The following is a 22,235-nucleotide window of genomic DNA, read 5'->3' as shown; positions in this document are numbered from 1 at the left end:
CTTCACTCAAGCTCCTATAGAGTGGTGGGGTAGACATGCTCTCTTAGGAGCTCATCAGGGAGGAACTATTTTTGCACAACCAAATCGAATGCAAAAAGTATTCAAAACAGAGATGCCTTCAGCACTGACTGACAAGAGGGAAAGTATTCCATTCCCCTGAGAATGGAGAATCTGAACAGTTGCCTTCTTAGGAAGAGCAAGAATGCTTTTAGTTGTACAACGCGCTCGATGCTTGTCCCTGCTGGGAAGATAGCTACTAAATCCCCATAACATCAAAAGTATTATTAGCTCCATGTATGTGTCTGTATATTATTAGCTCCATGTATGTGTCTGTATTATTGAGCATGCTTGTCTGCATGTATAAGAAAATGAAATAACGTCAATTCCCTACAAAGAACTTTAAACAGGGGATAATTACAGCCAACCCTAATAGAAGCTTTTTTTTTTTTTTTTTTTTTTTTTAAATAAACTCCACATCTAGATTAAAAAGTTCACTAGTATTGATAATACCACAAATTAAAAGCAAGTTATAAAAATTTAGCGGTTAAGTTACATTTTCTTGGATAGTTTCTGGACCACAGAAAGACCCCCTGCAAAGAGAGAAATATCCAGACCTCAGACCTCCCATGTGACAGCCTACTTCAGAAGGCAGCAAAGTCAGGCTCCCTTTTTCTCTGTGTCCTAAATGAATATTGGATTTTCATCTATGCGGTGACATTTTTTTTTTAATTTATGTGATGTAAGGAAATGCAGATTACTGTGATTTTTCTATATTTCAGAGGAGATTTGGAAAACGAGGTGATTTTCAGAAGCAAAAGTCCTTACTCTTGTAACCTTGAACAAACATTTTAACTTTTAATGTAAAGCTTGTGAAAGGGAAAAAAATGAAGTAAATATTTAAAATACAGTTTTTAAAATAAAACTTAGAGAATATTCCTTCATTTTCTTTTACCTGTGTAATTTCTAATAGTGGAAAAAGTAACTTTTTCAATAATCTTTTCAATAGTATTTAATCAGGAATTTTAGCCCTAATTCTCCTGGAGCTGACTGAGAACATATATACATCTAGCTGATTGTAGTCCCTACTGCAAAATTTTAGGCTGGGTCTTTTTGGTGTTTGTTGTTGCTGTTATTGTTTTGTTTGTTTGTTTGTTTTGTTTTGTTTTGTTTGTGGTTTTGTTTGTTTGTTTGTTTGTTTTCAATTATTTTTTGCAAGCATTGGTTAGAAGCCAGTGATTTTCACTCCCTCTTTAGAGTTTTACAAGGTTAAACAAAAGCTGTACAATATATTAATGCCTCTAAGAATTACATCACTTCTTTAAAAATGTTTATACTCCATGGCACTTCATGGTATCATTGTCAAAATTGGTGGAAGAATACGATCCATAACTGTTAGAAACTACTAAGCATAAAAGCCTGAGGAAAATAAAGTTTACAGGTACATTGACTGCAATGCTGCTGCAGTAAAAAGTGTTCTTCAGTCAATGATGAACACTTTCTAAAGACCCTTTTATGAAATAAAATTCAGATTTTCTTCTGTCTGTGCCACTTAAAAAAAATCTTGCCTCATACACTAGCACTGGACACTTCTAAGATCAGTTATGAATTTAAATTCCTACAGCACCACATACATTAATTTCAAATACATCTTTTTAATGGCATATAATTTTTGCATACATCACAGTGGATTTGATATCTAGAAGATTTTTTCCTTTTGTTATTTTTACCTGTCAAGTACCCAATTGGATATTGGATGAGCATCAGCAGCAGTTACCTCCCACCTCCATCTTACTGATGGAGGTGCGTCCAGTAAGAAGGAAGTGTTAAAACTTGCTACTGGGTACTTTCCAGCTTCTTAAATAAATGATTAAATAAATAATGTAAAAAGAGTAAAAAGAAAAAGAAAGGAGCAGATAAGTTTTGTATTTATTTTGTGATAATATTACCAATGTTTTGCTGCTCTCTTTCTTTCTTTCCATTCAGATTGCTGCAGAGCATTTGTACAGGGTCTTCTGCAAATAATGGCTTAAGAAATCAGAAAATTACAAATACTATTTGAAGATGAATAAATGTTTAAGAACCTTTTGGGATTATGAGACATCTTTTTTACCAGCAAGAGTAGCACTATGCAGATGTGCACAGGACTCCAGACATCTGTGTCCCAGCTCAGACAAGACTCTCGATTCACACTGGCAAAGATTTTGCACGTACGAACTCACTACCTACCCTGCAAAAGCCAAACTTAATGCTCATCAGCATCTCACATTTAACCATATACGTTTAATCTTTTTGAAATTCTCAGAAAATAAGGTCCTGCCATAGTTTGATTTTGTTTTTCATTTTGGCTAAACCAGGGAATATTTCAATATTCTGTTATATCAGAAAACTGAGAGCTCTTCTACAGTAAAACTGAGAGCTCTTCTATAGTAACATATACTTACTGCACTTCACTTGATAATGATAATGATAATGTTGTTGTTGTTGTTTTAATGCTGCCTGATGTTGACATACTGCTTGGCTAACTAAGAAATTTAATTCTAACTAGAGTGCTGCATGACATTTTTCTCCCTTAAAATAAAAAGATGGCAAGGCCTAAAGCAAGGCTTAGAAATAGGTATTTAAATATTCCAGCTCTAACCACACTGCTTATAAAAGGGGTTTTGAATAAAGAACCTCCCTCCTCCCAGGAGCTGCTTTTAACTTTCAAATGAAACATGACTAAATTCTAGCAAAGCAGATTTGATGTTTCCAATTAGCACAGAGAATATAAAATAGTTGTGATGTTATCAGACAGTGGGTGCTGTGAATAGGAACCATATCCTGACATTGTCTGTATGCTTGCAATAATATCAGAAGAGACATAAAACAGACTTAATAAAGTAATTGTGCATTCTGATATTTTTCATTATTATTATATATTTTCCAAAGAACTGTTGCTTATAGCCAAGCATCTGTATTTTATTGTTTAGTCATATTTTTAGCAGCCAATCTGTAGGTTATGAATAATAATCTGTGTTAAAACTGTAAGCCTTCATAACATGTTCACCCAGGGCCTGATCCACCTTTCTCTGGGAAAATAAAAAATAAAATAAAAATAAAATATAAAAGCAATGATAGGAATCTTTCCCAGTTTTGTGGTTTTCCTTTTCTCAGTAACTTGAGTACAATCAATAGTGTCAATTTAGGCCACTGTCTTCCAAAGCTGAATCTTTGCATTAAGCATGGACATTGTTATTGGAGACAAGTGGGACAAGTTAGTCTTACACTTTTCCTAACACTGGAGAAAGTAAACAGAAAATGTTATGAGTTCTCTCTTTATTCTCTCTTTAAATAGTGTTTAATAAAATAAAAGACCACAATGTGATCCGTGATGTAAGAATCCTTTGTTCACATGTTGAATTATTATTTCTGTATTCTCATTTACTTGACTGTTTTTGTTTGTTTGTTTGTTTTGTTTTAAGTTATTATTATTATTATTTCCTTCTATTCTGTTTATTTTTACATCTAGTAAAAAAAATGCTCATCCAGGACATACAGCATGGATTAAAGTGAACAAAGCCTTTTAGAGTTAAGAGACTAGTCATTTAGCAGCTGGAGTTTGGTCTAGGAAATAGCTCTTATAGCTGAGTGCAAAATGAAGAGGCAGCATTAACTTTTTTTTTTTTTTAAATATATATATATATATATTTATACTGAATTTTAGTGTAAACATGAAGGAGAAAAAGCATAACATAACTTTTGAACAAAATGTGCACATTTTCCTGTTGATTTTTGTTTGTTTGTTTGTCTTTTCCCTGCAGAAAACACTACAATATTGTCATTTGCGTATGTGATTGCTTGCTAACACATATCTGACTTCTGTCACAAGATATAAGGTGGTGATGAATTTTTTTTCAAAACTATACTATATCTAATAGTATTGGATGTTGTGAGAAAATAAGGTTTTTTTTTTTAAATATTAAAAAAAATATATCTGTCTCAAGCATTCAAATCAGTGCCTACCAGAAGTGTGCATGTCTTTGAATAAACACAATTCAGTAAAATATTTCCTCTTCCAAAGAGAAATTGCTTCAGAAATATTTTGCAAAAGAAATAAAATAGCTTTTCAGTAATATTTTGTCCGTTTCAGTGTGTTTCAGGAGTCAGTCTCAGTTGGGGAGGAAGTCCTGGAGGAAGAAAAAAGGAAAAAAAAAAAAAAAAAAAGGAGAGGAAAAAAAGAAAAAAACATTCCTTATTTTGAGTGAAGAGATTATATTTAAATCAGTGGTAAACTCTATGGGCCATCAGGGAGGCCACGTTTTCACCACCAGTTCTAATTGACATTAAGTTGACATTATTTTGCCAGGGAAGTTTTCACAAAGCATTTTAGAAAATGAGAGTACTGAATTCAAGGACTGAATATGATATAGGAATCAATGCATCACGGAATAAATTTTACCAGTGCCTTTTTTTTTTTTTCCAACATTGGTTTAGAAAAATATTGATTTTTTTTTTTTTCTTAAATAAGAGAAACTGGAAAAAAAAAAAAAGTTTTCTTCTAAAAAAATGTTTTCTAACTGTGAAACAAGTTTCAGTAAATAATTTTAAAAGACCGAGCAAATATTATACTTATATGCTACGCTTAGCAGGAGCTGCTAGTGTCCTCCAGTTTTTCCACCAGTGATGCTTTTCCTGTGAACTTGACAGACAACTTCTCCTGTTCCCTGGCTAATCCTGCAGAGAAAATGAGGAAGTCCCGCTTCGTTGAACTGAAGGCTCAACGAATATGGTTGTAATATGGTAGATCTCTTCTTTCTGCAGCTGATATAATGGAGCTGTGTGCAAACTTATACCTTGCACTTTGGATAGAAAAGGAAAAAGTACAGACTGTTTAGTGAAGAGACTCTCCTTTGTGCCAAGGTACTAAGCTCAACTTGATAGCTAGGTTTGTTAAATGATACAGAAAGAAAGATGACAAGTCAGAAAAAAAAAAGAAATAGAAATTGATAAATGGGGAGACATCATTCTCCATTCCTGATACACATGCCACCCTTGGTATCTCCAGATCTGAAGCTTTTTCTGTTCAGGAAGGAAATGCTTATCAAACTGTTCATTCAGTAATTAAGAATAAAAAGCTCTGAACCACCACTGTAATTGTTGGAGTTCCAGGTGTAGTTGCACACTTATTCTGAAAATAAAGGAATAGAGGAGAAATGGAGAAGATCATACTTAATTCTTCCATGTGTAATTGGATTGCAGATGGGACAGGCACTGTGCCTGATCACAAATCATTAAAGAACAACATTAGCTGATATAAGTCCTGTTTATGAAAAACTGCCAGTGGAAAAAGTAACAGGATCATGGTCTCCTGCTACTATGCAGATGCAAAAGATAAGCATATCAACAACAGCTGAAGTTTATAAAATGTATGCTGAGTTTCTTTGGAAAAAAAAAAAAAAAAAAAAAAAAAAGTTTTCTAATGATTAGCAGTCCACAAGCACAATTTCACACCATTGGCAATACAAGAGCAAGCATCATATAGGAAGACAATTTCCTTTTTCTTTTTCTTTTCTTTTTTTTTTTTTCTCATATTTGTCACCAGTTTGCAGATGTGAACAGACATATTCAGCCAGACCTCTTGGTCAGACATTGACCTGTACACATCCCCACAGGGCAGCCTTTAGTGATGAGTGTCCTGGGGAAGAATAGTATGGCTCCAGAAGGTAGCTGAGATACTGCTGGAGATGCACTGCTGAGCGGCACAGGAGCACACCTCCTCAGGTTCTGGGGAAAAGAGTCCTTGGTTCACGAGAGTGCTTGAAACCTGACATGTGGTGGGGGGTGTAATAGCAAGGTGGTTCCCATCGTTCCTTACAGACTTCTGCTTGAGGCTAGGGGCTGGTATGGAGATAAGAAAAGAGCATTCCATCATTCTCCCGCCTCACGTACTGCCTGCAAACTCTTCTTTTAGAAAGATTACTCTTGTGTCTGTGTATTTAAGTGCCAAAACAGACAGGAAGACTTTGTGTGGTATATTTTTATATCCCCCCTCATGCCAATCTCAAAGATCCACAGAGATTAAAGGCATGATTCACAGATGCTATGGTAGCAATGGGATTTGTTGTTATTTAGGTGACAAAGCACAGCTTTCTTCTCCACTTCTCCATCTCCACAGACAGTTTCCAAACTGCCACAGGACCAGCTGCAGATTAAAAAACCTTAGATTCATTGAGAGTTTTGGCCCTAAATTCACTGGTACGGTGAAATACTTCATCTTAGGCTCCCAAGTGTGTTCAAAAGAACTCCTGTAAACCTGACAGGCATCTACCAAAGATCCATTACGAAACAAAACCCAAACGTTAGGTGTACTTTAAGCAGAACCAAATACACATCAGCAGCAACAAGTAATGCACCAAGCAGCAGCCAAAAACCTCATTCATTTGAGTATGTGGTTATTCTCTTAAGGTGTTACATGAAAAAGCACTCATCCAGAAAGCAGAAATCCCATATTATAGCCTTTTTCTACCTACAGCCCTCATTTTCCACATGATATCCTTGCCACCAGCCTATGAAATGATTGATGTAGGGGCACCCACTGTGGGTGACCCTACAGCTAACAATGAATAGTGAGAAGAGACTTATTTTATTCCTCCAGCACCCATGTTTAAAACTAGGCCAGTCAGCATTCACTCTCAAGGGGAAAATAAAAAATAATAATAAAAAAAAATACTAAAAAACAGCCTCCCCTTCACTGTCGCAGGTATTTGTCCCAAGGAGTGTCAAATAATGCAGAGCAGCTTGTAGCAGTGATGCTTATAATGCTTATAGCCAGACACGTTGACATTTCATAGCACTTTGTCCCATGCAGCATTCCTCTCTGACTAAGGCATGATTATTTCATCAGTATATGATTTTTTTTTTTTTCCCTGAGTTTTTCTCAAAACTCCTCAGTTATAATGAAGTCTGTTTCTAATCTTGTCAGGGTGGAGCTGTTTTAGGATGACCATGCTTTTTGTGAGCCTAGATCAAGGTTGTAAAGGGGTATTTTTGTATGAGGCATATTCTGCTAATGTCAAAGGCCTACACATGGCAGATGGAGTCAAATGACCTCTAGTACAAAATTTCTGGCCTGAACTGCACCTTAACTCTGTCTCAGAAAGGACTAATTGATCTGTAACAAAATAGTACTTGAGAGTGAACAAATACAGTGATATGGGAAGGACACTGGCAGGAACCATAGACAAATTATTAAATGGTGAAATTACATCTCTGAATCCCAGTGGAGAGAAACTTGCACAAAGTCCTGAATGAGACACCTTGCCAAACAGACAGAGGTACCTGAACTGTTTTCTTCTTCAGCTTATCCTATATGCCAGCTTTCTGAGCCTCTCTGCTCAGCCTGCTTCTGAAAAGCTATTTGTTAAGCAGTCTAGAACTGTGTGCCTACAACTCCCTCTAACTAGTGATAGAAAAGCTTCAAAATGGGAGCAAAATTTTGAGTGAGAACAGACACATAGATGAAAGGGATATCACTAGGCTGAGTATGCTTGACATATCTTTCTTTTAATCATCTGGCAGGCTAAAAATGACTAGTTTCTATCTTTTTAGACTTTGCAGTTTTAAATGCAAAAATTTGTATTTATATCTGTTATTTATTTCAAGTAGAAACAACCTTAAATAAAAGCTGGCAGTGAGTGCTTCCTTTTGCCTATGCTCCATTGGCTGTGCTAAATCTTAATGGAGCTTGATGGAGAAATAGTGCTGGGATACTCAAAACCAGGGATATTCAGAAAAAAAAAAAAAAAAAAAAAAAAAAAAAAAAAAAAAAAAGTCTATAGTCTCTACCTGTCATTTCCACATCTTTTTATGAAATCTACACCCCAGAACTTAAGACATAAATTCTTCAGTGATTACCCTGCTGCTAACTCTGTCAACATACTTCTGTGCTTGAGAGACTCAAAAAGAACTTTTATTTTCATAACACAACTAACGCCCTTTATAGAACCAGAAGATTCCAGAAGATTTCCCAATAAAGTACGGAGCACTTAGTGTCCATCCCCATCTTCCAGAACCTTCCCTTTATAGCTGCTCATAGCACATCTATGCCTGGTAGTTGCTAGCAAAGGAAATGACCTGTCAGATTACTGAGTCCATTTCCTTGCAAGGGTAGGACATAGTCCCATGGGAGGTAATGTATCAGATATTAAAGTGATCTCACGCTTGATCTTAGCCAAGAGGTCAGACCTAATATTTATTGTACATGGCAGTTCTATGAGTTTGGCTGCTTAGCCACATTGCAGTAAATAGACAAAACCTGAATGGTGAACATACTGTCACTGCCTTGTTTGTGGCACCAAATGCCTCAAACTGACCCTAGTTGTAACAGTTTTGATTTTCAGGTTTGATCCCAGGAATCAAAATAAGAGTCATTCAGAGGTATGGATTGAAAAAGCTCCCTAAAGCATCAACAGTGAGTACCCAGACTTAAAGCACCGTAAGTACATTGGAAAAAGCACCCCTAGTTTATTGCAGGTCTGACATCATTACCCATATGCACAGGAACTTAATGCCAGGCAAGGGGCATCCTCTGTTAAAATCCTGACATAATTTATTCCATAAAACGCCTTTTGGAAATAAATTAAAAACAAAACATAGTGAATTAAAAGCCACAGTGTAGAAAAATAATTTAAGGAATGGAATAAGGGGAACAATTTTCAGCCATGAAATGTTTTTATCTTCTGATAACTTGCAAACAGTAATGCCATGAATTTATGCATAAGATACAATACACAACAAAGAGATAATTCATATTCAAATCTCATGGTCCTCCATCACACATCCCTCTGTTTATATGTAGATAGTCTTATGAGAAAATGACACCAGGCACAACCAAAATTATAAGACAGCAAGTCAAGTCTGAAGATAATAATTGCTTAGTTCACAGAGGCACAGTGAAATTCTTCAGCTCACTGTCTTGGTGGCCTGCAGTGGCAAATGTATCATGTAAAAATAGTAAATTAGAAGGACAATTTTTTTTTTTCTTCCTGAAACACTTAATCAACTAACTATTTGACAAATGCATGGCCAGTATTTGAGAGGAAAGAGGGACCACGAAGGCTGATGGACAGCACAGAGAGACAAAATCTGTTGCCATTTACATAACGATAAATTTTGAGGAAGTCCAACTTTAACTGAGTTACTCTGAGTATCAAGCCATGAAAAGTTGGGGAAAAAAAAAAATATATATATATATATATTATAAATATATGTATGTTATATATATATATATATATAAGAGGATCAAATTTTACTATGGGAAGCCATTTGCTGTCAAAAGAACTGTACACTGTATAAATTGCAAGAAATACTCGGTGTCCTAGTTAAAGGTAATGTGGTAAAATAAAGCAATGAAAAATTAATCTAATCTCATAAAATAAAAGCATTAGAAAAATGTATTTACAACATTTTCCCCTTGATAAAAGGGACTATTTATCATTTTGTCAAGATGCTTAGCTATTCAAGGTCTTTGTTAGACCAGCGTATTGAGATTTATTTAGCAGTTTACACAAGAAATGCCTTAGTCTCTCTTCTTACTGAGAAAAGTTTGACTATTTACAGTTTCATCAAGACTCAGATTCTCCTTTTTTTCCCCTCAAAACAGTCAACAAAGCAATTAATTATGACATTTCTCTCAAGATGACTACAGGTTAGAAAGTGTGCAAAGAGTCTGTTTAATATAATGATGCATTTAAACTTCCTAATTGCTAGAATCATGATATACAATAGTCTTTTCTCATAGAAATTGTGATTAAATAGTCATAGGGTGTCTAAGAATAAAGTACTTCTGGCATTTCTGTAAGAGAAATTTAACATCAAGAAGATTTTGTTCTAATGAGTTTTAAAGCAGCAACATGTTACCTTTAAAAATGTCAATACATTATTCTGCCTCAAGATTTTTTAATGTGAATGTTTGTGTTGCTTCTCCAGATTTTTCTTTTTTTTTTTTTTTATTTCTTTAAAGGCACCTTCTCATCCAGTCTCCTGGAAGAGATATAAAATGATCACTCAGACTTTTTCCTTTCTTTTAAAGATGTAGGAATATTTATAACAGTTTTCTCACTGTTTTGGTCAAGTTCTTTGTAAAATAGGGATATATTGTACAGTGGCCCCAAAATATGATTTCACAATTTGTTCAATTTAAACCAGATGCCACTGATATCAACTGAGTTTTAAACCAGCTGAGACTATAAACATGAGATAACACTGAGAAGAAAGACTTATTTTTGAAGGAATATAAAAGTAGATCTCATAGGATGGAGTGCTTTTTCTTGGATTCATGGACCCAAGAGGACTAAATGTAGCATAAGAACACAAGCAAGTGAATTCTAAGACCATCTGCTGAAATAAGTTACAGGGACAGAGAGATATATAAGATACTAAGGTGTATCAGCTATGCAACAGCTGTTAACTATGATCACAGGAAAACACCAAAACATAGACACTTAAAAAATCTGGACATATAGGAAATTCATCAATATGAATTTAAGACGTATCTTAATTCACAAATCCTTTAACAGAAGTTGTTGGGACATATGCTAAATGTATTCAGAGTATGGCTATGCTGAAAAAAAAAAAAAAAAAAAAAAAAAAAAGAAAAAGAAAAGAATTTGAAAAATTATTTTATTCTTTAAGATTTTATGCTGGATATTTGAATCTGATTTTAGAAGTCTCTATTAATGGAAGATAGTGAAAATGCTGGTGGGCAAAATCACCGTAAAACAATAAAGTACATATAGTTTTGGATTTTCAGGTTTGTAAGTGATGGAATTTTTTCTGTATTAGAAGGAGTATTATAGAATCTCACTTCAGTTCATAAATGCAGAAACTTGGTAGAATAATAACAGGCAGTTCAGAGTTGTACTATGTACTTAAAATTTAGTCCAAATGTTACATCTTATTCCATAAGAAGTGTTAACTTACTAACATTCTGCTAATTCCAGGCTTTTTTTTTTTTTTTTTTTCCATTTATTTCATGCTTTCCTGGTAAATATCTACTATGCACTTTTAAAATATGTTTAATATCTTTTATGGGTTTGTATTTACAGTTTAATTTAAAAGTACCGAGCCTACCATTTAGTATGTCATAACAAAGATGACCTTACCTAGACAGTTCAAAAAAACCACTTCAATTCTCTAATAATTCATATTATAATAAATGTTTAATAAAGGTAATTCAAAACTAATGTTTGGTTTATTTCATATCTTTTTTTTTCTGTTCATAAATTATCTGCAAACAGAACAATTTATTCTTCAGTTATTGAATTATTTGAATTACAGATTTATTCCTCAAAAATATACTGGTAATTTAATAGATATCTAAAAACTTTGGGGTAGCATATTTTGAATATTTAATTTTAAAATCATATTATTTATACTAACTACACTATTCATTTATCTTCTTCAGCTAGATAAACTTGACTATCTCAGGTGTCTGATGCAAATTTTGATTATAATTCAGCAAATTTTCTTCAAAGACCATCATTCAGTAGAATATTTTACAGGACATAAAAAAAAAAAAATCTCAACATATAAAAATAACTTGTTTCAAAGTATGAAATTTCCATAACATTCCACAGCTTCCAAGTCCTTAGTTAATACTTGCTGAATAGGAAGGGACATAGTCATTTCTTCAATGTCAAAGTTAACTCCACAGATCTAGCTCATGGGCATCACCAGCATATTGAGACACACAGCTTAAAATGTGTGCTTTACGGCAGTACAGCTACTGACATGGACTTTAGGTACTGGATAAAAAGCTATGCAAGCTGACAACACAAGTCAGAACCCACACGGCATTAACTCATTGTATTTTCTTGCATTCTCTAAATGAATAACTAAGCAGAAGAATTTTCTCAATCAATACAGCATAGCTTAATAGATTTTTTTTTTTTCCCTCCCACCTGGAAAGAAACTACCTTTTCTGAAGGAAAAAATCTAAGGTTGCACTGAGTTTTCTTATCCAGCGTGAGGATCTCTGCACTCCCAAATCCTCTGCACTCTGGAATCCCAGTGCTGTCATTCAGATCTTCATGCACAGTAAGTGCAGACTAAGCACTCTTACCCATAGGACTCATACTATGGGTAATTAAAAGAAATCCTACTGCCTTATAGGATAGCAGACTCAAAAGACTTATGCATTTCAGTGATTTAACTGTTCACAGTGGAGAACAATTTATTGACAAAGATTATGAATGCAGAAAATAAGATTAGAATGCAGAAAAAATATCAAAGCCAAATTCAGCATTATTTCTTTCATGCTCACAGTACAAGCTAGCCCTACAACAACCATTGTGAAAACCTGACCAAACAATATACTGAACATCTTCTGTTTCACACCCTGTGTGCTTTCTGTAACATACCAGCATTGCAGGAGGAAAAGTCCAACCAAGGGAAGCAATTCTATAGACATGCAGTCAACCATCTTATAGAAAAAATGTCCAATCCCCTGAGCTGCATGTAACTTCCTCTACTTTTGGCCCTGTGTTGTTTTTGTTTTCTTACTACTGTCTGTATGACAAAGACTTTCAAAATTGATTTTAAAGGCCTTCTTTAAGTAACATTGTTATGGATTTGTGAAATAGTATGGCAAAGATAACAGCTGCTTATTGTAGCTTTATAGGTATGGATGCTCTGAAAAGCATTGTGTTGTCACAGATTTTTCATCTCTATGTCATTTTCTTAACATGTTTTCAATTTAAAAGAACATTTCTGTTATTTTCAATTTCATTTGAATTTGAATTAATATGCAAAACAACTATTGTAGTTAAACATTTGAAACACTATTATTGCTTACATAAAGGGCAAAAGAGTGTTAATTTAAAGGATTTCTGAAATAGTACAGTGGGGTTTTATGTTTGTTGTGTTTCAGCAGTTTCCATACCAATTGTTATGACTAAAGTGTTGGGGCTCTGACAGTTGTCTGCTCATTAGAGTAATTGTATTTGATTCTCAGCCACCTGGGTTCTTGATTAGTTGTGGATTGGAGTCTTCTGTCTCCAGCACACTTTTTGCACTTTGTGTTGTACTTGAAATGATAACCTCTAATTTTGTTTCTGTGATGAGTTGAGACCTCAGCCTTCTACTCCCCACTTCTCTGTTTCCATAGCTTTCTAGAGTCTACAGTCAAAACTCCAACTAATTTATTTATATTTTTAGCTGTTAAGGAATATGAGACTAGTCACATAAACCCAGTGATTTTAGGAAATTAATTGAAAATATTGAAAATATGGATAACTTTGAATTAAACATGAACCTACTGTGCTAAAAACAATAGTTCACCTTGTTTAATAGTGTAATGTTCTATGCCTTATTTTCTTTTCTCTTCTGTAATTCAGAATTTGGATCATTGTTTTACAGGGAGCGCCATAGCTTCTCTTTCAGAGCAAAGAACTCCATCAGGATGTACCTCCTGTGTGTGAATAGCTAACAAGAAATCTGTTCTTTTCTAGCCTGTGCTGTTGACATAATCAACTTCAACAGAGTGGTGTGACTATTCCAAAAGAAAATGTTGTCCCGTAATCAAAATATAATTATGTTGATTTTGCACTACAGTGACGTCATGCAACTAATAGAAACAAAATAAACAAAATAAATGTTCTATATGTCTATTTCCATCAATCTATTTGCTTTACAGCAGTAGAAGCATGATGCAGCAGGTGGCAAAAATGTGCTATCACAGTGATACTTACAGAGTAGAATACTGCTCCTAAATAAGCATGAGTTTGTAAATGTTATGGGACAAAAATAAATTAAAATAATCAAGTTCAACTCAATTGGTTTCTATCAATTTCCTGCAGGTACTGATGATCATAGAATCTATTAAGGTTGAAAAAGACCTCCAAGACCATCCAAGTCCAACCATTCCCCTACCACCACTATCATCCACTAAATCATGCCCCTAAGCACCACATCCAACCTTTTCTTAAATGCCCCCAGGGATGGTGACTCCACCACCTCCCTAGGCAACCTGTTCCAATGCCTGACTACTCTTTCTGAGAAGAAATGTCTCCTAATTTCCAACCCAAACTTCCCCTGTCACAACTTGAGAACATTCCCTATAGTCCTATTGCTGGTTACCTGTGAGAAGAAGTAACTTTTCTACAACTCTTTTTACTATAACTACAACTCCTTTCAGATATTTCTCTACAAATATTGTAGAGAGCAATAAGATCTCCCCTGAACCTCCTCTTCTCCGGACTAAACAACCCCAGTTCCCTCAGCTGCTCCTCATAGGACTTGTGTTTCAGACCCTTCACAACCTTTGTAGCTCTTCTCTGGACATGTTCCAGGATCTCAATGTCTTTCTTGTACTGAGGGGCCCAAAACTGAACACAGAACTTCAGGTGCAGCCTCTCCAGAGCAGAATACAAGGGGATGATCTTCTCCCTGGTTCTGCTGGCTACACCATTCCTGATACAAACCAGGATGCAGTTGGCCTTCTTGGTCACTGGGCCCCACTGCCAGCTCATGTTCATGCGAGCATCAGTCAGCACCCCGAAGTCATTTTCCGCTGCACACAACACAACTTCAGCAGTAAATGATCTTACCTACTTTTTATCCAGGATTTATTTACACAGAATCACAGAATTTCTAGGTTGGAAGAGACCTCAAGATCATCGAGTCCAACCTCTGACCTAACACTAACAGTCCCCACTAAACCATATCCCTAAGCTCTACATCTAAACGTCTTTTCAAGACTTCCAGGGATGGTGACTCCACCACTTCCCTGGGAAGCTTGTTCCAATGTCTAACAACCCTTTCGGTAAAGAAGTTCTTCCTAAGATCCAACCTAAAACTCCCATGGCGCAACTTAAGCCCATTCCCCCTCATCCTGTCACCAGGCACGTGGAAGAATAGACCAACTCCCACCTCGCTGCAGCCTCCTTTAAGGTATCTGTAAAGAGCAATAAGGTCACCCCTGAGCCTCCTTTTCTCCAGGCTGAACAAGCCCAGCTCCCTCAGCCACTCCTCATAGGACTTGTTCTCCAGGCCCCTCACCAGCTTCGTCGCCCTTCTCTGGACCCGCTCAAGCACCTTGATGTCCTTCTTGTAGCGAGGGGCCCAAAACTGAACACAGTACTCGAGGTGCGGCCTCACCAGAGCTGAGTACAGGGGGATGATCACCTCCCTAGCCCTGCTGGCCACACTGTTTCTTATGCAAGCCAGGATGCCATTGGCCTTCTTGGCCACCTGAGCACACTGCTGGCTCATATTCAGCTGACTATCAACCAATACTCCCAGGTCCTTCTCTGCCTGGCAGCTTTCCAACCACTCATCTCCCAGCCTGTAGCTCTGCTTGGGGTTATTGCGCCCCAGGTGGAGGACCCGGCACTTGGCCTTATTGAACTTCATGCAGTTAACCTCAGCCCATCGGTGCAGCCTATCCAGATCCTCCTGCAGAGCCTTCCTACCCTCAAGCAGATCGACACACGCGCATAGCTTGGTGTCATCTGCAAACTTACTGAGGGTGCACTCGATGCCCTCGTCCAGATCATCGATGAAGATATTAAAGAGGACTGGCCCCAGCACCGAGCCCTGGGGAATGCCACTAGTGACTGGCCTCCAAATGGACTTGACTCCATTTACCACGACTCTTCGGGCCCGGCTATCCAGACAGTTTCTAACCCAACGAAGCGTGCACCAGTCCAAGCCAAGAGCAGCCAGTTTCTTGAGGAGAATGCTGTGGGAGACGGTGTCAACAGCCTTGCTGAAGTCAAGGTAGACCACATCCACAGCCTTTCCCTCATCCACCCAGAGCGTCACTTTGTCATAGAAGGAGATCAGGTCCATCAAGCAGGATCTGCCTTTCATAAACCCATACTGACTGGGCCTGATCACCTGCTTGCCCTGCAAGTGCTGCGTGATGACTCTCAAGAGGATCTGCTCCATGAGCTTCCCTGGCACTGAGGTCAAACTTACAGGCCTATAGTTCCCCGGGTCTGCCCTCCGGCCCTTCTTGTAGATGGGCGTCACATTTGCTAGCCGTCAGTCAACTGGGACCTCCCCCAATAGCCAGGACTGCTGATAAATGAATGATAGTGGCTTGGCCAGCTCCTCTGCCAGTTCTCTCAGTACCCTCGGGTGGATCCCATCCGGCCCCATCGACTTGCATACATCTAAGTGCCGTAGCAGGTCACCAACCAGTTCTTCATGGATAGTGAGGGCCACATCCTGCTCCCCATCCCCTTCCACCAGCTCAGGGTACTGGGTATCCAGAGAACAACCGGTATTGCCGCTAAAGACTGAGGCAAAGAAGGCATTGAGCACCTCCGCCTTTTCCTCATCTCTTGTAACTAAGTTTCCCCCCGCATCCAGTAAAGGATGGAGATTCTCCTTAGTCCTCCTTTTTGTGTTGATGTATTTGAAAAAACATTTTTTGTTTTCTTTAACGGCAGTATCCAGATTGAGCTCCAGATGAGCTTTGGCCTTCCTAATTTTGTCCCTGCACAGCCCCGCAACATCCTTATAGTCCTCCCTAGTAGCCTGCCCACTTTTCCAAAGATTATAAACCCTTTTTTTTTCTCCTCAGCTCAAGCCACAAATCTCTGTTCAGCCAGGCTGATCTTCTTCCCTGCCAGCTCGTCTTTGGGCACGTGGGGACAGACCATTCCTGCGCCATTAAGATTTCCCTCTTGAAGGGCACCCAGCCTTCCTGGACTCCTCTGCCCTTCAGAACTGCCTCCCAAGGGACTCTACCAACTAGTGTCCTGAGCAGCTCAAAGTCAGCCCTCCGGAAGTCCAATACAGCGGTTTTACTGGTCCCCTTCCTGGCCTCGCCAAGAATAGTGAACTCTACCATTTCGTGGTCACTCTGCCCAAGACAGCATCCCGACAATCACATCCTCCACCAGTCCTTCTCTGTTTGTGAAGAGAAGGTCTAGCGGGGCGCCACCCCTGGTAGGTTCACTAACCAGCTGCGTCAGGAAGCTATCTTCCACACTCTCCAGAAACCTCCTAGACTGCTTTCTCTGGGCTGTGTTGTGCTTCCAGGATATGTCAGGGAAGTTGAAGTCCCCCACGAGAACAAGCGCTGAAGATTTCGCAACTTCTGTCAGTTGCCTGTAGAACTCACACATTGGAAAACTGTCCTTTATCCTTTATCCTTTATCCTCAATTTACACACACATTGGAAAACTATCCTTTAGATGCTGGCTTTTTTTGCCCTCTAAAATTCATATGCCCATTGTCTTTCCAGGTCCCCAGACTTTGTATGTTCCCTTTTACCTTCAAATGCTTTCTAATGTTTTTTTCAAAGTTTTCTTATGCTGACTCTGATAGTGATTATGTTGGCATACGATATGTATCGGAGCTAATGTATGATGTTATAAAGTCCACATGGAAAGGATTTATTTATTTTTTATTTTATTTTCCAGAGTCTTTTGAATGCTCTGGACATTTAAATACTGGCCAAAGGAAAATATAATAAAAACACAATTTTATTAAACTTTTTGCAAAAACAGAAGACACGTTTCTGTTTGTAATATGCATGGAAAATCTCCAACCAAATATACAACACTCTGTATCCATGGAACACCCATGAATGCCACATTAAGGCCAAACAAATCTTAAATTCATAAAAGAGAGGTGGACTATTAAAAGCATATCTGTTTTAGATTGTGAAAAAAAAATAACCTTAAAAAAAAAATCCTGCAGAATTTGAAAGCTAATATTTCCTGTTGTGTATGGGACTAGGTAGTATACTGCAAGATTTGAGATACCACCTTTCAGTATTTCATCTAATATATGTGCAAATCATTTTTTTGTCCATCTTATTTATTTATTTTGTAGCAAATTTGGGCCAAGAATCAATAGTTGTTAATTATATATATATATAATATATATATAATATATAATATATATATTATATAATTAAATATATATATATAATATATATTATATATATATATATATACACACATATATTTGTTTTAGTATAATGTGGCCTTGTTGTGACTTAGGGATTTATGACTGTCAGTGGTAATACCAGTAATTGATAGTACTATCTATCAGCGGTTCTAAGCTTAGATGCAACTGTACAGTGGGACAAGACATTTGCAGTGGCTGCAATTGCAGCAATTGTAGTAGCTGAAGATGGAGATCTCAGATTCAGCAGTTTGGGTAAACAGGAAGCTGGAGAAGTTAAGTGAATAGAAACTAGAAAGGACAGAGAGTTATAACTATGGGCTTGGAGGAAATCATGGTAAACACTATGGTTTCAGAAATAGGAATGGCAAACAACACAATACGGTTCATATTATAATTTCTTAGTGCAACAACAGAAACTTCTAAATACATGGAAGTATTTTCAAAGCTGCTGAGAACACACTGGCTATTGTTTATTTCAATGAAAGCTACTGCATGTTAGTCATTTTTGAGAACACTTTCAGTTTGTGCCAATGACATTCACATTTTAAACATTGACTTTTAGACCAGGAAATGTGGCCAGAAATTTGGACATAATTTTCATCTTAGAATCTGAGTATGTGAGGATAAAGAGAAGCTAAAAAGTTGCAGTCAGAAAGCATAACAGTCATGAATCATTATTCAGTACAATTTTTATGTACATCTGTCCCAGTTTTCTATTGCTTTTTTTCCTTTTTTGATTTGGGTTTGTTCCTAGTGTCCCATCATATTTAGTCCAAACATTAAGAATTGATGCTTTTTGCATGAGTTACAGCTCACTTAATATTTTTTTTCAGCTTATTCTAACTTACAGAATTAAATTTAGCAACACTTGATTAATAAAGTAACACTTGGTTACTTTATCTAGTTAGCAGAATAATCACAGCTGCATAGAGCAGCAAGACTCAGTTAGTATCATGCTGGTTTGCTATAAATGTTTCTATGAAGAAGTTAGAAAAGAAGGGAGGAGAAATGTAATTGGTAATGTTGATGACATCCCACTTTTTCCCTATATATGGCTAGTTCTGCTTGACCTCCTGCTCTGGCAGGGATTCATTGGGTTTAGGTGTATTTTTCATTCTTCCTAGCAGCTCTGAGAGCAAAGACAAGGATTAACAATATAAATTTGTAATACGAAAGCTATGTAAACTGTCACAGAATATTCTATTGTTTAATGACAGTTTTCAAAATGTAAGGCTTGCAGATCTCAGATAGCATGCATACCTTGCACAATATCCATACTTCCACTGTATTTATTTGAATATTTCAGTATTTTAAACTATTCACATCTACTCAGGTTAACCAGAACCTGAAATCTCAGAATAAGTACTACTCACAAATCCTTTGGAGTCACAAAGGAATAAATTCAGGAATAGAGAGAATGAGTGGAAAGTCTTTCCTAATATCAGCCCTTTCCTTCTGAGAAGACAATGCTGTGACAACCAAAAACTGTCCTACTTCTCAAAATCCTTTGGAAAATAGAACACACACAGACACACACACACAAGTACTAAATAAAACTCTCCTATATGCTGTAAAATTAAAGCAGATGAACACAGCATTTACTTTGGTGTACCAAATCATAAGAAAATTTAGAGTTCTTATTGGCCTCTCAGATTCAGATCATTCTTTAGACAATAAGGTCCCAGAAAGATCAATTACACCTTCAGATAAAGTTCTGTCACATCTAATACAAGGAGTATGTCTTAACTTTAGAACTGAGGGTGGATTGCAGTTTTCTACATATTTAAGTTCAATTTAATAATAATAAAAAATGAATATTTTAAAATATTCTGAGTTGGTTTCTCAAGAATAACAGGGAGAAGTAGAAACATAATTTTGGTGCTGAAAAGTCATCTCTTGAAGTCATGTCTTGAATCAGATCTATAGAGTTTTGTTTATTTGATTATCATTCTCAAAATATTAAAAATATACTTTGCTGATAAATAACATTCCTTCTATGGCTACTTTAAGGAAAAATAGACACACTTCTTTATTCTGACTGGTGTTAACATAAAATATTTGAATTATCTTAGAATCATAGAATGGCTTGGGTTGGAAGGGACCTTAACGAATATCTAACTCCAACCTCCCAGCCATAAGCAGGAATGCCACTAGATCAGGTTGGCCAAGGCCCCATCCAGTTTGGCCTTGAACACCTCCAGGGATGGGTCATCCACAACTTCTCTGGGCAACCTGTGCCAATGCCTTACTACCCTTACAGTGAAGAATTTCCTCCTACTGTTTAATCTAAATCTATCCTCTTTTAGTTTAAGACCATTCCCCATTGTCCTACCATTATCTACTCAAGTAGAGAGTCCTCCTCCATCCTCTTTACAAGACCTGTTTAGGTATTGAAAGGCTTCAAGGTGGTCTCCCCACTCTTCAGGCTGAAGAACGTTCTTCGGAGCTTCAAGCTCTCTCAGCTTTTCTTCACAGGAGAGATATTCCAACCCTCTTATCATCTTGGTAGCCCCCCTCTGGACTCTAACAAATCCACATCTTTTTCATGCTGTGGGCCCTAAATACTCCCAATACTCCATGTGGGGCCTCATGAGGGGAGAGTAGAGGGGGACAATCACCTCTCTCATCCTGCTGGTCACGCCTCATTTGATGCAGTTGGCCTTCTGAGCTGCAAGTGCACACTGCTGGCTCAGACTGAGCCTTTCGTCTGCCAGAACTCCCAAGTTTCTCTCCACAGGGCTGCTCTCAATGAGTTCTTCTAGTCTGTACTCATGTCTGGGATTGCCCTGACCCAGGTGCAGCACCTTGTGTTTGGACTTGTTGACCCTCATGCATCTCACATGGGCCCACTTCTCCACCCTGTCCATGTCCATGTCATCATATCCATGGGCCCACTTCTCCACCCTGTCCATGTCCATGTCATCATATCCATGTCCATGTCCATTGAATTACATCTTTCCTTCTGTTGAATCAAATGCTACACTCAGCTTTGTGTCATCTGCAAACTTGCTGAAGGTGCACTCAATCCCATCGTCTACGTCATTAATGAAGATACAGAAAAGCAAAGACCATGTCCCATGGGATCTCATCCACTAATTCTTTGAACAGCTGGATGTTCATGCTTCTGAAGTTCAGCATCCTGATTTTGCTCTTAGCCAGTCCCATATCCCTGAGGGCATGGTCATTGCAACCCAGGCTTTCTCCAATCTTAACCTATTCTATGAGCTCTTCTGCATTATCCCATGATTTAAAGCCTAAATCCTCATCTCTGTGACCCTCACTAATGTAGCTGTGAGGAAGAAAAAAATAACAGAAAAGAATTTGAAGATGGTCGTTTCATCTTGCTCATTGTAAAGTGGGAAAATTCGTTCTATAAACTCTGCAGTAGTACACATGTTAGGGTAGCTTCCGTGGTCTCTGTGACATCTTTACATGCAGGAAAGTTTCAAGAATGTAATTGCATTTTGGTATATTTCTCAGCTTCACCTCATTTCTGCCCGCTGTACAAAGCAAGGCACCAGAAGCTCTCATTCGAGTTAGCTCTACTTTGTGTTAGGATGTGAGATAAAGTGGTCTGGGTTCCATCTGCCTTTCTGCTCCAGAGACATGATGGCCTTTATTAGACACAAACCCTGTACACCTGAGAGGTGAGAAAGGATTTCTACACACTTTCAGCATGACAAGATATCAGTGACTATGTGGACTCAATGCATGGGATTTCACAAATTTTATCTATAAAGGAAATTTGAAAAATTGTTCAGTTTCTACAATTATCATGAAGATATGGTAGATGTTAATTTCATCAAGGATTCATTACTGAACTCAAAGGTAGACTAATTAAGGAAATTACTGTAATAATTAAGTAGCAAGTTAAATAATTTTGTATTTAGAACTTACCTCTCATTATCTTTAATTTATAACAATCTACTAATAATGGACTACTGACCAGAAATTCTACTGAATACAAATCTCAACTGTCAGATCTGAACGTATTTTGTGTCCAAAAAAAACTTTTTTTCAGCAGGCTGCAATTGTTATGATTAAAACACATCACACACATCTTAAAACAGATTCAGAAATGAAGCTATAGTCACTTTAACATGTAATTTAACTTCAGCATTAGAATTTATGTCATAATTGCAGTATTCCACTATTAATGAGAAAGATGATACATCTCATAAGCTAAAGTATCTAGGCACACCATTTTGGCCTAAAACATAAATGTTTGACATAAATACCTGTCATTGCTTATTATCCTTAAGGGACATCACAGTAAAAACACTAGATCAGTAATCTTAGGGTTATTTGAATGCTACTATACTAGAAAATAA

The sequence above is a fragment of the Aythya fuligula genome, chromosome 2 (assembly GCF_009819795.1).
Source record: "Aythya fuligula isolate bAytFul2 chromosome 2, bAytFul2.pri, whole genome shotgun sequence".
Lineage (NCBI taxonomy): Eukaryota > Metazoa > Chordata > Aves > Anseriformes > Anatidae > Aythya > Aythya fuligula.
The sequence above is the reverse complement of the archived record's forward strand: the minus strand, read 5'-3'. Positions refer to the sequence as shown.